The sequence below is a fragment of the Coregonus clupeaformis genome, unplaced genomic scaffold (assembly GCF_020615455.1).
Source record: "Coregonus clupeaformis isolate EN_2021a unplaced genomic scaffold, ASM2061545v1 scaf0252, whole genome shotgun sequence".
NCBI classification, from domain to species: Eukaryota; Metazoa; Chordata; class Actinopteri; order Salmoniformes; family Salmonidae; genus Coregonus; species Coregonus clupeaformis.
Window position 1 is genome coordinate 96,933 of NW_025533707.1, and position 10,568 is coordinate 107,500.

Sequence of the window (10,568 nt, forward strand, 5' to 3'; positions counted from 1 at the left end):
GGTAGCTCTCCAGGAACAGGGTTGGAGTTAAAACCTACATGAGGGTATCTCTCCAGGAACAGGGTTGGAGTTAAAACCTACAGGAGGGTAGCTCTCCAGGAACAGGGCTGGAGTTAAAACCTACAGGAGGGTAGCTCTCCAGGAACAGGGTTGGAGTTTAAACCTACAGGAGGGTAGCTCTCCAGGAACTGGGTTGGAGTTTAAACCTACAGGAGGGTATCTCTCCAGGAACAGGGTTGGAGTTTAAACCTACAGGAGGGTATCTCTCCAGGAACAGGGTTGGAGTTTAAACCTACAGGAGGGTATCTCTCCAGGAACAGGGTTGGAGTTTAAACCTACAGGAGGGTATCTCTCCAGGAATAGGGTTGGAGTTTAAACCTACAGGAGGGTATCTCTCCAGGAACAGGGTTGGAGTTTAAACCTACAGGAGGGTAGCTCTCCAGGAACAGGGTTGGAGTTTAAACCTACAGGAAGGTATCTCTCCAGGAACAGGGTTGGAGTTTAAACCTACAGGAGGGTAGCTCTCTAGGAACAGGGTTGGATAGCCATGCAATAAAGCATGTAGTCCAAAATAAAAAAAGACTGCAACAATGCCTGGTGCTTATTAATTTAAAAAGCTGACGCGTTCTGACCTTGATCGTTTTTTTGTCAAAGCAAATCCAATAAAACATATTGATATGAAAGAGAAAGAGAGAGAAGCATCACTTTCTTGACACTATGTACGACTGTTACTACCAGTGGAAATAATGGGAATATTCCTATAAAAAAACACATATATTTTTAACCCCTACCTTGCTGAAGAGGAATCCGTTGTTGCTTGGGACGCTGTCCTTCTCATCGGCGAGGGTGATGAGCGGACCCATGTTCCCATCATCCTCCATGGTGATAGGCCCCACCGCCGTGACCACCGTGTCATCTTTAGGCGCCAGGTTACTGTGGTTACCATTCAGCTTCTGCACCACGGCACAGTAGGCGCTGTCCAGCAGGGAGTCCAGCTCCACCAGGGGCCCGTTCCCCATCCTCCCTCCTCCTCCCACCATCCCTTCTGGGGACAGGTCCAGGTCGTCTAGTTTGACCTCCGTAGCCTCCACCTTCTCCGCCTTGATATCCACCAGGAGGTCATGAACTTCGACCCTTACCCCTGATCCCTGCTCCCCGTTGGGTCCCTTCATCCCCACCCCTCCCTCAGCGAGCAGGTTCCTGGAATCCCCTCCTCCTCCTCCCTCTCCGTACTCGGCCTCGCTCTCGGGGGTCTGCGTCTGGGAGTGGTCATCCAGCTCGCGGATCTCCAGGTTGCCGTTGACGACGGGGGTGGGCGTGGCCGAGAGGCCGGAGATGGTGGAGACAGAACCTTTCTTCCCCTTCTTGATGTTCTCCTCCTCCTGTCGTTGGTACTCCTCATACATCTTAGCCAGGTACTCCTTATGGGCCTCGTACGTTACCTTATAGAGGGAGAGACATGATCAATAACCAATAATCAATAACATCTTAGCCAGCTACTCCTTACGGGCCTCGTACGTTACCTATAAAAGAGACATGATCAATAACTAATAATACAAAACAAATAATCAATAACTAATAATCAATAACATCGTAGTCAAGTACTCGTTATGGGCCTAAACATTACCTATGAAAGAGACATGATCAATAACCAATAATCAATAACATCTTAGCCAGAGATGTATGATCGATCAGTTACCACACACACACACACCAGGGCTGGGGTAAATTCTGAATTTCTGAATTTAATTCAATTCAAACCATGAATTTTGAATTGAATTTGAATTGGCCACACCTCACAGGAAGCAGAATTTGAATTGAAGGAAGTAGAATTGAAAGCAATTCAACTGAGACATGAAACATGAAAGTCTCATTCTTGGTCAAATCTTTTATCAAAAAGGATATGCCACTTATTAATGAAAAAGAATACACATATACTTCGAATATTCCTTTGATAATAACTCAACGATGTCAAACAGATTGTTCCCTTCGATACTGCAGTGTTTGATCTAATGCATTCTGGGAAAGGTATATTTTTTCTGATATTTAAAAACATTTAGGAAATTATGAATTATTATATTATTTCCAAGACCCCTGTAAGCATTTCAAATTGTTTTAGGAGAATAAGTTTTAAAAAATCAAATGTTTCAACATTATGCTACATGGTATGGAACCATACATGATGTCAAAATAAACATTTCTATGGTGATGTGTAGAATGAATAAGCCATTTAAATTTCATTGCATTTTATTGAATACAATTCTACTTCCTTTAATTACATTTTAGTCATTTAGCATGCACTCTTATCCAGAGCGACTTAAGACAGCTAGGTGGGACAACCACATTCAGTACCACAGTCATAGTAAATTTATTTTGCCTCAATTAAGTAGCTATCAGCAAAGTGTGTGTGTGTGTGTGTGTGTGTGGGGGGAGGGGGGGGGCGGTCTGTGGGATTATTTAAGATACTCTTTGAGGAGGTAGGGTTTCAGATGTTTTTGGAAGATGGGCAGGGACTCTGCTGTCCAAGCTTCAAGGGGAAGCTGGTTCCACCATTGGAGTGTGATAGAATAATTATTAATGACTAATTATTACACCGTGAAACTGTGTGAAAGATGTGTGAGTGTAGGACCAGTAAAGACTATGACATTGAGCTACTATTTAGCAATGTGAGTAAGAGTTAGACCAGACAACAAAGGACAAGGAGAACTGGCTACAGACAACTGAGAAACCAAGATAAAGGGGAAACTGTTAGGCTTTTTAAGGAGTATGAAATATGGTGGAGGATATTGTGAGGACGGCGATAACTTAAGGAATGCAGCCTATGATAAGAACATGTGTGTGTGACCTGATGGTTAGGAGAGCAGAGGAAAACAGCCCGCCTAAAAGGGGTGGGATTTTTGTATGACGTGTGAGTATAAAAGATGGACTCTGAAATTGTGATGGCAGAATTCTCAATGAATAAACATCTCTGACTACGCAGACCGGGACTCTGTCCGTTTCTTGATCCTTTTGGGAGACGCACAGAGACACTGAAATAGTTGAGTTCAACCATTCAGATTAAAAAAATTTACTTAACAGGGTGCCAAGACAGAGAAGAGCTTGGACAGGGCTGAGCGGGAGCTGCCCTCCCGTAGGGGTGGGAGGGCCAAGAGACCAGAGGTGGCAGAACGGAGTGCTCGGGTTGGGGTGTAGGGTATTGAGCATAGACTGAAGGTAGGGAGGGGCAGTTCCTCTTGCTGCTCCGTAGGTAAGCACCATAGTCTTGTAGTGGATGTGAGCTTAGACTGGAAGCCAGTGGAGTGTGCGGAGGAGCGGGGTGACGTGAGAGAACTTGGGAAGGTTGAACACCAGACGGGCTGCAGCGTTCTGGATAAGTTGCAGGGGTTTGATGGCACAAGCGGGGAATCAAGTTGCACTTGTACTCTACGGATGTTGTAGAGAATGAACCTGCAGGAGCGGATCAGTGCTTTGATGTTTGCAGAGAACGACAGGGTGTTGTCCAGGGTCACGCAAAGGTTCTTTGCACTCTGGGACGGGGACACCATGGAGTTATAAATATTTTATTTTTATTTTTTTGGGGGGTAGATCAGCTTTAACACTGCAGATAGATTGTGGGTTTCCAATATCAAATCAAATCAAATCAAATTTTATTGGCCACATGCGCCTAATACAACAGGTGTAGACATTACAGTGAAATGCTTACTTACAGCCCTTAACCAACAGTGCATTTATTTTTTAATAAAAAAGTAAAATAAAACAACAACAAAAAAGTGTTGAGAAAAAAAAAAGCAGAAGTAAAATAAAATAACAGTAGGGAGGCTATATATACAGGGGGGTACCAGTGCAGAGTCAATGTGTGGGGGCACCGGCTAGTTGAGGTAGTTGAGGTAATATGTACATGTGGGTAGAGTTAAAGTGACTATGCATAAATAATGAACAGAGTAGCAGCAGCGTAAAAAGATGGGGTGGGGGGGCAGTGTAAATAGTCCGGGTAGCCATGATTAGCTGTTCAGGAGTCTTATGGCTTCGGGGTAGAAGCTGTTGAGAAGTGTGATGTCACGAGAGGCTGTGTCCTGGAGGGACGTTACATCCCCCTGAGGTGGCTGCAAACCCAGACAGCTATGGCTCCATCTGCTGGTATGGTCGGGAACTCCACCCCTCTATGGCCAATCTTCCCACGCAGCTGAAACAAATGAGGAGCTGATGAGCTGAAGGTTTGGGAAGTGAAGAGACACAGTCTCCAACCTGGGCTCTCTGGAGGACAAGAGTGCTGCACGTCCACTTCCATGAGGAATATAAGGATTTGGAGATACTTACCTTTGGGAAATACTCACCTTTGGATATATGCACCTGTGGAAATACGTGTGGGACATTTGGAAGGACGTTTTGCTGGGTTGGCCACTAGCTGCAACGTGGAATACAGTAAGACTGGGGAAAAGTTATTTGAGCGAGGGAGAGTTATGATTTTGGATGTGGAAGAGACATCCCTGAACTGTTAACCCTTAAAGAGCCACCAGAGAACAGAATTGTGTTATACTTTCGTTAGTTTCCCAAGACCGTTAATAAAATCCTTGTTTTGGTTGAACCTGGTCTCCTTGCACTACTTGAGCAATCCCGCTGAAAGCTGTGTAGCCTCTCGTGACATCACAGATGGTGGAGAACACAGGCACGCTCAAGCGTTAATAGTGCATGTCAGAGGAGGATACCGAAGGTTTGATCACCCAGTTTTCCAAGTTGGCCGTAGGCTCCCCGCCGACTGAAATGGAGGACATATTGAAAGCCCTTGTTGCTGGCCAGCAAGCCCAGATGCAAGCAAACGTGGCTCTCTTGGAGGAGCAAAAGAAAGCCAACCTTCTGAAGGCAAGAGGAATTGCAGTTGCAGAGACAGAGGGTTGTCCAAAATACCCGCCCAATAAAGGCAAGTGACTTTATATCTAAGATGGGAGCTACCGATGACATTGAGGCATACCTGCATGCATTTGAGGCCACGGCCACTAGGGAAGCCTGGCCCAAGCAACAGTGGGTTGGTCTGTTAGCCCCCTTTCTAACCGGGGAATCGCTGAATGCTGTCCGGGACCTGGGCCCTGACCAGGTTACTGACTATGATGCCCTGAAGTCTGAGATCCTCAGCAGATATGGACTCACAAAGTTTGGTATGGCCCAGCGCTTTCACAGCTGGACCTTCCAACCAGACCAACCTCCTCGGGCGCAGATGCATGAACTTGTCCGAATCGCAAGGAAATGGCTGGATCCGCAGAGGAATACAGCAGCGGCGGTGGTGGAGGCCGTTGTGGTGGATCGTTACCTACGCGCCCTGCCTTATGAGGCAAAACGGTTCATCAGTCAACAGGCCTTGACCACGGCTGATCTGACCGTGGAAGCTGTGGAAAAGTACCAGGCCACAGCGGAGATGCTGAATGCTTCCCGAAAAGACCCCAGGAGTGCGGCCCCACCACAAATGAAAAGAACCCGTCCAAAGGCCCCCAAGGTCTCGAACCCAGCCACGTCAGGACTTATCCCGGCTCCAGGGGGAGCCAGAAACCAGGCGGGTCCAAGAAGAGTACACCAGGAGGGGGAAACTCGACAGTGTTACCGGTGTGGGGAGATGGGACATATCTCCTGGCAGTGTGGGAAACCAGCCGATGAACCTATGCCCACTGCGGAGTCCTCCAGCTCAGCACCCACACACCGTGTTGCCTCGCTCTTGGGAGTCGTAGATGGCGGCCCAGATCGACCCCCCACCTGCCCGGTAACTGTGACTCACCATGATGTGGAGGCCTTACTGGATTCTGGTAGCCGGGCCACCCTGGTGCGTAAGGATTTGGTGGGCCCAACGTGTCTGACCCGGGGAAAGTCCTCCCAGTTTCCTGTGTCCATGGGGACACCAGAGAATACCCCATTACTGAACTTACAATGACCAGCACACGGGGAACCATACACACGACGGCGGGGGTGGTTGATTCCCTCCCCGTCCCTGTCCTAATTGGACGAGACTGCCCAGCCTTTTACCCACTCTGGAGAGAGTCTCAGGAGAGGATAACCCGAGTACCTCGGAAACGGAGAGGCAAGACTCATCCTGGGAAGGCTCCGGTGCAATCCTCCGAGTTACTCACTCCCGCCCGGGCTCTGATAGGGATGGCAGGTGCCCAGACCGACACAGAGACGGAGCTACAGAATCTGGACAAAGAACTGTCTGGTCTGGAAGGGGACCGCTGAGAGGTATCGTTTGTTAAAGCAACAGTTAGACATGAAGACAGAAGAGTTAGATATCCTCCAGGCTAAACTCCAACGGAGCTCCTTCCATAAGCAACAGGAGGAGCTGGAGAGGCTGCGCAGGACCATCGAGGAGTGTGAGGAGACCCTGCGCAGTAGTAAGGAGGTCCAGAAGAAGGCAGAGGAGAAGTACAAGGTGTTGGAGAACAAGATGAAGAATGCGGAGGCAGAGAGAGAGAAGGAACTGAAAGCTGCTCAACAGAAGCTAAACTCTGCTAAAACCAAGGCTGATGCGTTCAGTAAGAAACTCAAGGAGAGACAACAGGAGGCTGAGTCCCTGGTCCTAGAGTTGGAGGAGTTGAAGAGAGAGCAGTCTGGCAAGCACCACGGCAATGCGGACGCCCTCTCCCGGCGTGATGCCTTCTTCGCTGCCTTTACCCCGACGAGGACGTCGGTCCCGAGGAGGGGGATGTGTGATGTCACGAGAGGCTGTGTCCTGGAGGGACGTTACATCCCCCTGAGGTGGCTGCAAACCCAGACAGCTATGGCTCCATCTGCTGGTATGGTCGGGAACTCCACCCCTCTATGGCCAATCTTCCCACGCAGCTGAAACAAATGAGGAGCTGATGAGCTGAAGGTTTGGGAAGTGAAGAGACACAGTCTCCAACCTGGGCTCTCTGGAGGACAAGAGTGCTGCACGTCCACTTCCATGAGGAATATAAGGATTTGGAGATACTTACCTTTGGGAAATACTCACCTTTGGATATATGCACCTGTGGAAATACGTGTGGGACATTTGGAAGGACGTTTTGCTGGGTTGGCCACTAGCTGCAACGTGGAATACAGTAAGACTGGGGAAAAGTTATTTGAGCGAGGGAGAGTTATGATTTTGGATGTGGAAGAGACATCCCTGAACTGTTAACCCTTAAAGAGCCACCAGAGAACAGAATTGTGTTATACTTTCGTTAGTTTCCCAAGACCGTTAATAAAATCCTTGTTTTGGTTGAACCTGGTCTCCTTGCACTACTTGAGCAATCCCGCTGAAAGCTGTGTAGCCTCTCGTGACATCACAGAAGCCTTATATAATTTTTCGTATTTTTTTAAATATTTTTTAATTGTCCCCTAACCGTACCGCACCTCCCCTAATTGGAGTAAACTAATGGACAAAAGTACCTTTCTATTCTCATAGTTTTCACAGATTCTAAATGAAAGATGAACACCTTTACTAAAAGTACTATTATGATATTGATCGACTGACAACGGCTTTTCAAGTCACTCAGCAGTTTTATTTGCTTTAAGTAAACGTTGTGATTCTTCAGCCATTCTTGAACCTGCGACCAAAAACAAGCTAAAACAAGTACCAAAACAAATGATCTAATGATTCTTCATAGCAAAATCTGCAGAGCTGAGATGGTTGTATCCCCCATATATATATATATATATATATATATATATATATATATATACAGTGGGGAGAACAAGTATTTGATACACTGCCGATTTTGCAGGTTTTCCTACTTATAAAGCATGTAGAGGTCTGTAATTTTTATCATAGGTACACTTCAACTGTGAGAGACGGAATCTAAAACAAAAATCCAGAAAATCACAATGTATGATTTTTAAGTAATTAATTTGCAATTTATTGCATGACATAAGTATTTGATCACCTACCAACCAGTAAGAATTCCAGCTCTCACAGACCTGTTCGTTTTTCTTTAAGAAGCCCTCCTGTTCTCCACTCATTACCTGTATTAACTGCACCTGTTTGAACTCGTTACCTGTATAAAAGACACCTGTCCACACACTCAATCAAACAGACTCCAACCTCTCCACAATGGCCAAGACCAGAGAGCTGTGTAAGGACATCTGGGATAAAATTGTAGACCTGCACAAGGCTGGGATGGGCTACAGGACAATAGGCATGCAGCTTGGTGAGAAGCCAACAACTGTTGGCGCAATTATTAGAAAATGGAAGAAGTTCAAGATGACGGTCAATCACCCTTGGTCTGGGGCTCCATGCAAGATCTCACCTCGTGGGGCATCAATAATCATGAGGAAGGTGAGGGATCAGCCCAGAACTACACGGCAGGACCTGGTCAATGACCTGAAGAGAGCTGGGACCACAGTCTCAAAGAAAACCATTAGTAATACACTACGCCGTCATGGATTAAAATCCTGCAGCGCACGCAAGGTCCCCCTTCTCAAGCCAGCGCATGTCCAGGCCCGTCTGAAGTTTGCCAATGTCCACCTGGATGATCCAGAGGAGGAATTGGAAAAGGTCATGTGGTCTGATGTGACAAAAATAGAGCTTTTTGGTCTAAACTCCACTCGCCGTGTTTGGAGGAAGAAGAAGGATGAGTACAACCCCAAGAACACCATCCCAACCGTGAAGTATGGAGGTGGAAACATCATTCTTTGGGGATGCTTTTCTGCAAAGGGGACAGGACGACTGCACCGTATTGAGTGGAGGATGGATGGGGCCATGTATTGCGAGATCTTGTCCAACAACCTCCTTCCCTCAGTAAGAGCATTGAAGATGGGTCGTGGCTGGGTCTTCCAGCATGACAATGACCCGAAACACACAGCCAGGGCAACTAAGGAGTGGCTCCGTAAGAAGCATCTCAAGGTCCTGGAGTAGCCTAGCCAGTCTCCAGACCTGAACCCAATAGAACATCTTTGGAGGGAGCTGAAAGTCCGTATTGCCCAGCGACAGCCCTGAAACCTGAAGGATCTGGAGAAGGTCTGTATGGAGGAGTGGGCCAAAATCCCTGCTGCAGTGTGTGCAAACCTGGTCAAGACCTACAGGAAACGTATGATCTCTGTAATTGCAAACAAAGGTTTCTGTACCAAATATTAAGTTCTGCTTTTCTGATGTATCAAATACTTATGTCATGCAATAAAATGCAAATGAATTACTTAAAAATCATACATTGTGATTTTCTGGATTTTTGTTTTAGATTCCGTCTCTCACAGTTGAAGTGTACCTATGATAAAAAATTACAGACCTCTACATGCTTTGTAAGTAGGAAAACCTGCAAAATCGGCAGTGTATCAAATACTTGTTCTCCCCACTGTATATATATAACATTCTATTGGTTGCAATAATTTTGTATAATAATTTAAATGGAAAAACTACGTTTTGAATCCGGCGTCGTTTTGTGTATCAGTTCATAAACCCTGAGCCATGGGATCGGCACATCAAACATCTCTTCACAGCTATTTTGCAACGTGCATGGTACAGCTGTCAATTTATTGGTCTTTAAATTAAACTTTTTTAACCAATTTTGGTCTTTAATGCAGGGCCGACAAACAAGTTCCTAACCTTCTCCCTCTTCCACTTGCCTCCTCCATTTTTGCGGTAATTCTGCAATCAGTTGGTTATAATTTTGGATAGAGCAGACAATTCAATATATTTTTGTTAGCTGCATGTGTGACATAACTCCCCCAGTCTTATTTATGATGTTTCATTTTCAAATAACCAAAAGTGAGAAGTTGTAATCTGAATAAATGGAAAAAGGCACGCTCAAGTGTTTTGGAAAGAAAAGAAAGAAGGTATACAGGTCTGTAGTTTTTGACGTCAGATGAGTCAAGTGTTGGTTTCTTGAGGAGGGGAGCAACTCTGCCAATTTGAAGTCAGAGGGGATGCAGCCAGTGGTCAGGGATGAGTTGATGAGGGAAGTGAGGAATGGGAGAAGGTCTCCAGAGATGGTCTGGAGGAGGGAGGAGGGGATGGGGTTGAGTTGGCAGGTTGTCGGGCGGCCAGACATCACTAGTCGCAGGATGTCATCTGGAGAGAGAGGGGAGAATGAGGTCAAGGCATAGGGTATTTCAGTGTGAGTGAGACCAGTGGACTCAATAGGCTGAGTGAATGAACGGCGGATGTCATCAATCTTCTTTTCAAAGTGTTGACAAAGTCGTCTGCAGAAAGGGAGGAGGGGAGGTTGGAGGATTAAGGAGGGAGAAGGTGGAAAAGAGTTTCAAATTAAATTGAAATTCTGCTTCCGGTGGGACGTGGGAATATGGCACCACAACAAACCTGCCAAGAGAGGGCCGCCCACCAAAACTCACGGACCAGGCAAGGAGGACATTAATCAGAGAGGCAACAAAGAGACCAAAGATAACCCCTGAAGGAGCTGCAAAGCTCCACAGTGGAGATTGGAGTATCTGTCCATAGGACCACTTTAAGCCGTACACTCCACAGAGCTGGGCTTTACGGAAGAGTGGCCAGAAAAATGCCATTGCTTAATGAAAAAAATAAGCAAACACGTTTGGTGTTCGCCAAAAGGCATGTGGGAGACTGCCCAAACATATGGAAGAAGGTACTCTGGTCAGATGAGACTAAAATGTAGCTTTTT

General features: G+C 46.5%; 1 pseudogene; it reads right to left on the minus strand.

Annotated features, from left to right (window-relative positions):
• The window catches only part of LOC123481202, a 274,390-nt pseudogene that overhangs the window by 88,125 nt on the left and 175,697 nt on the right, over positions 1–10,568 (minus strand).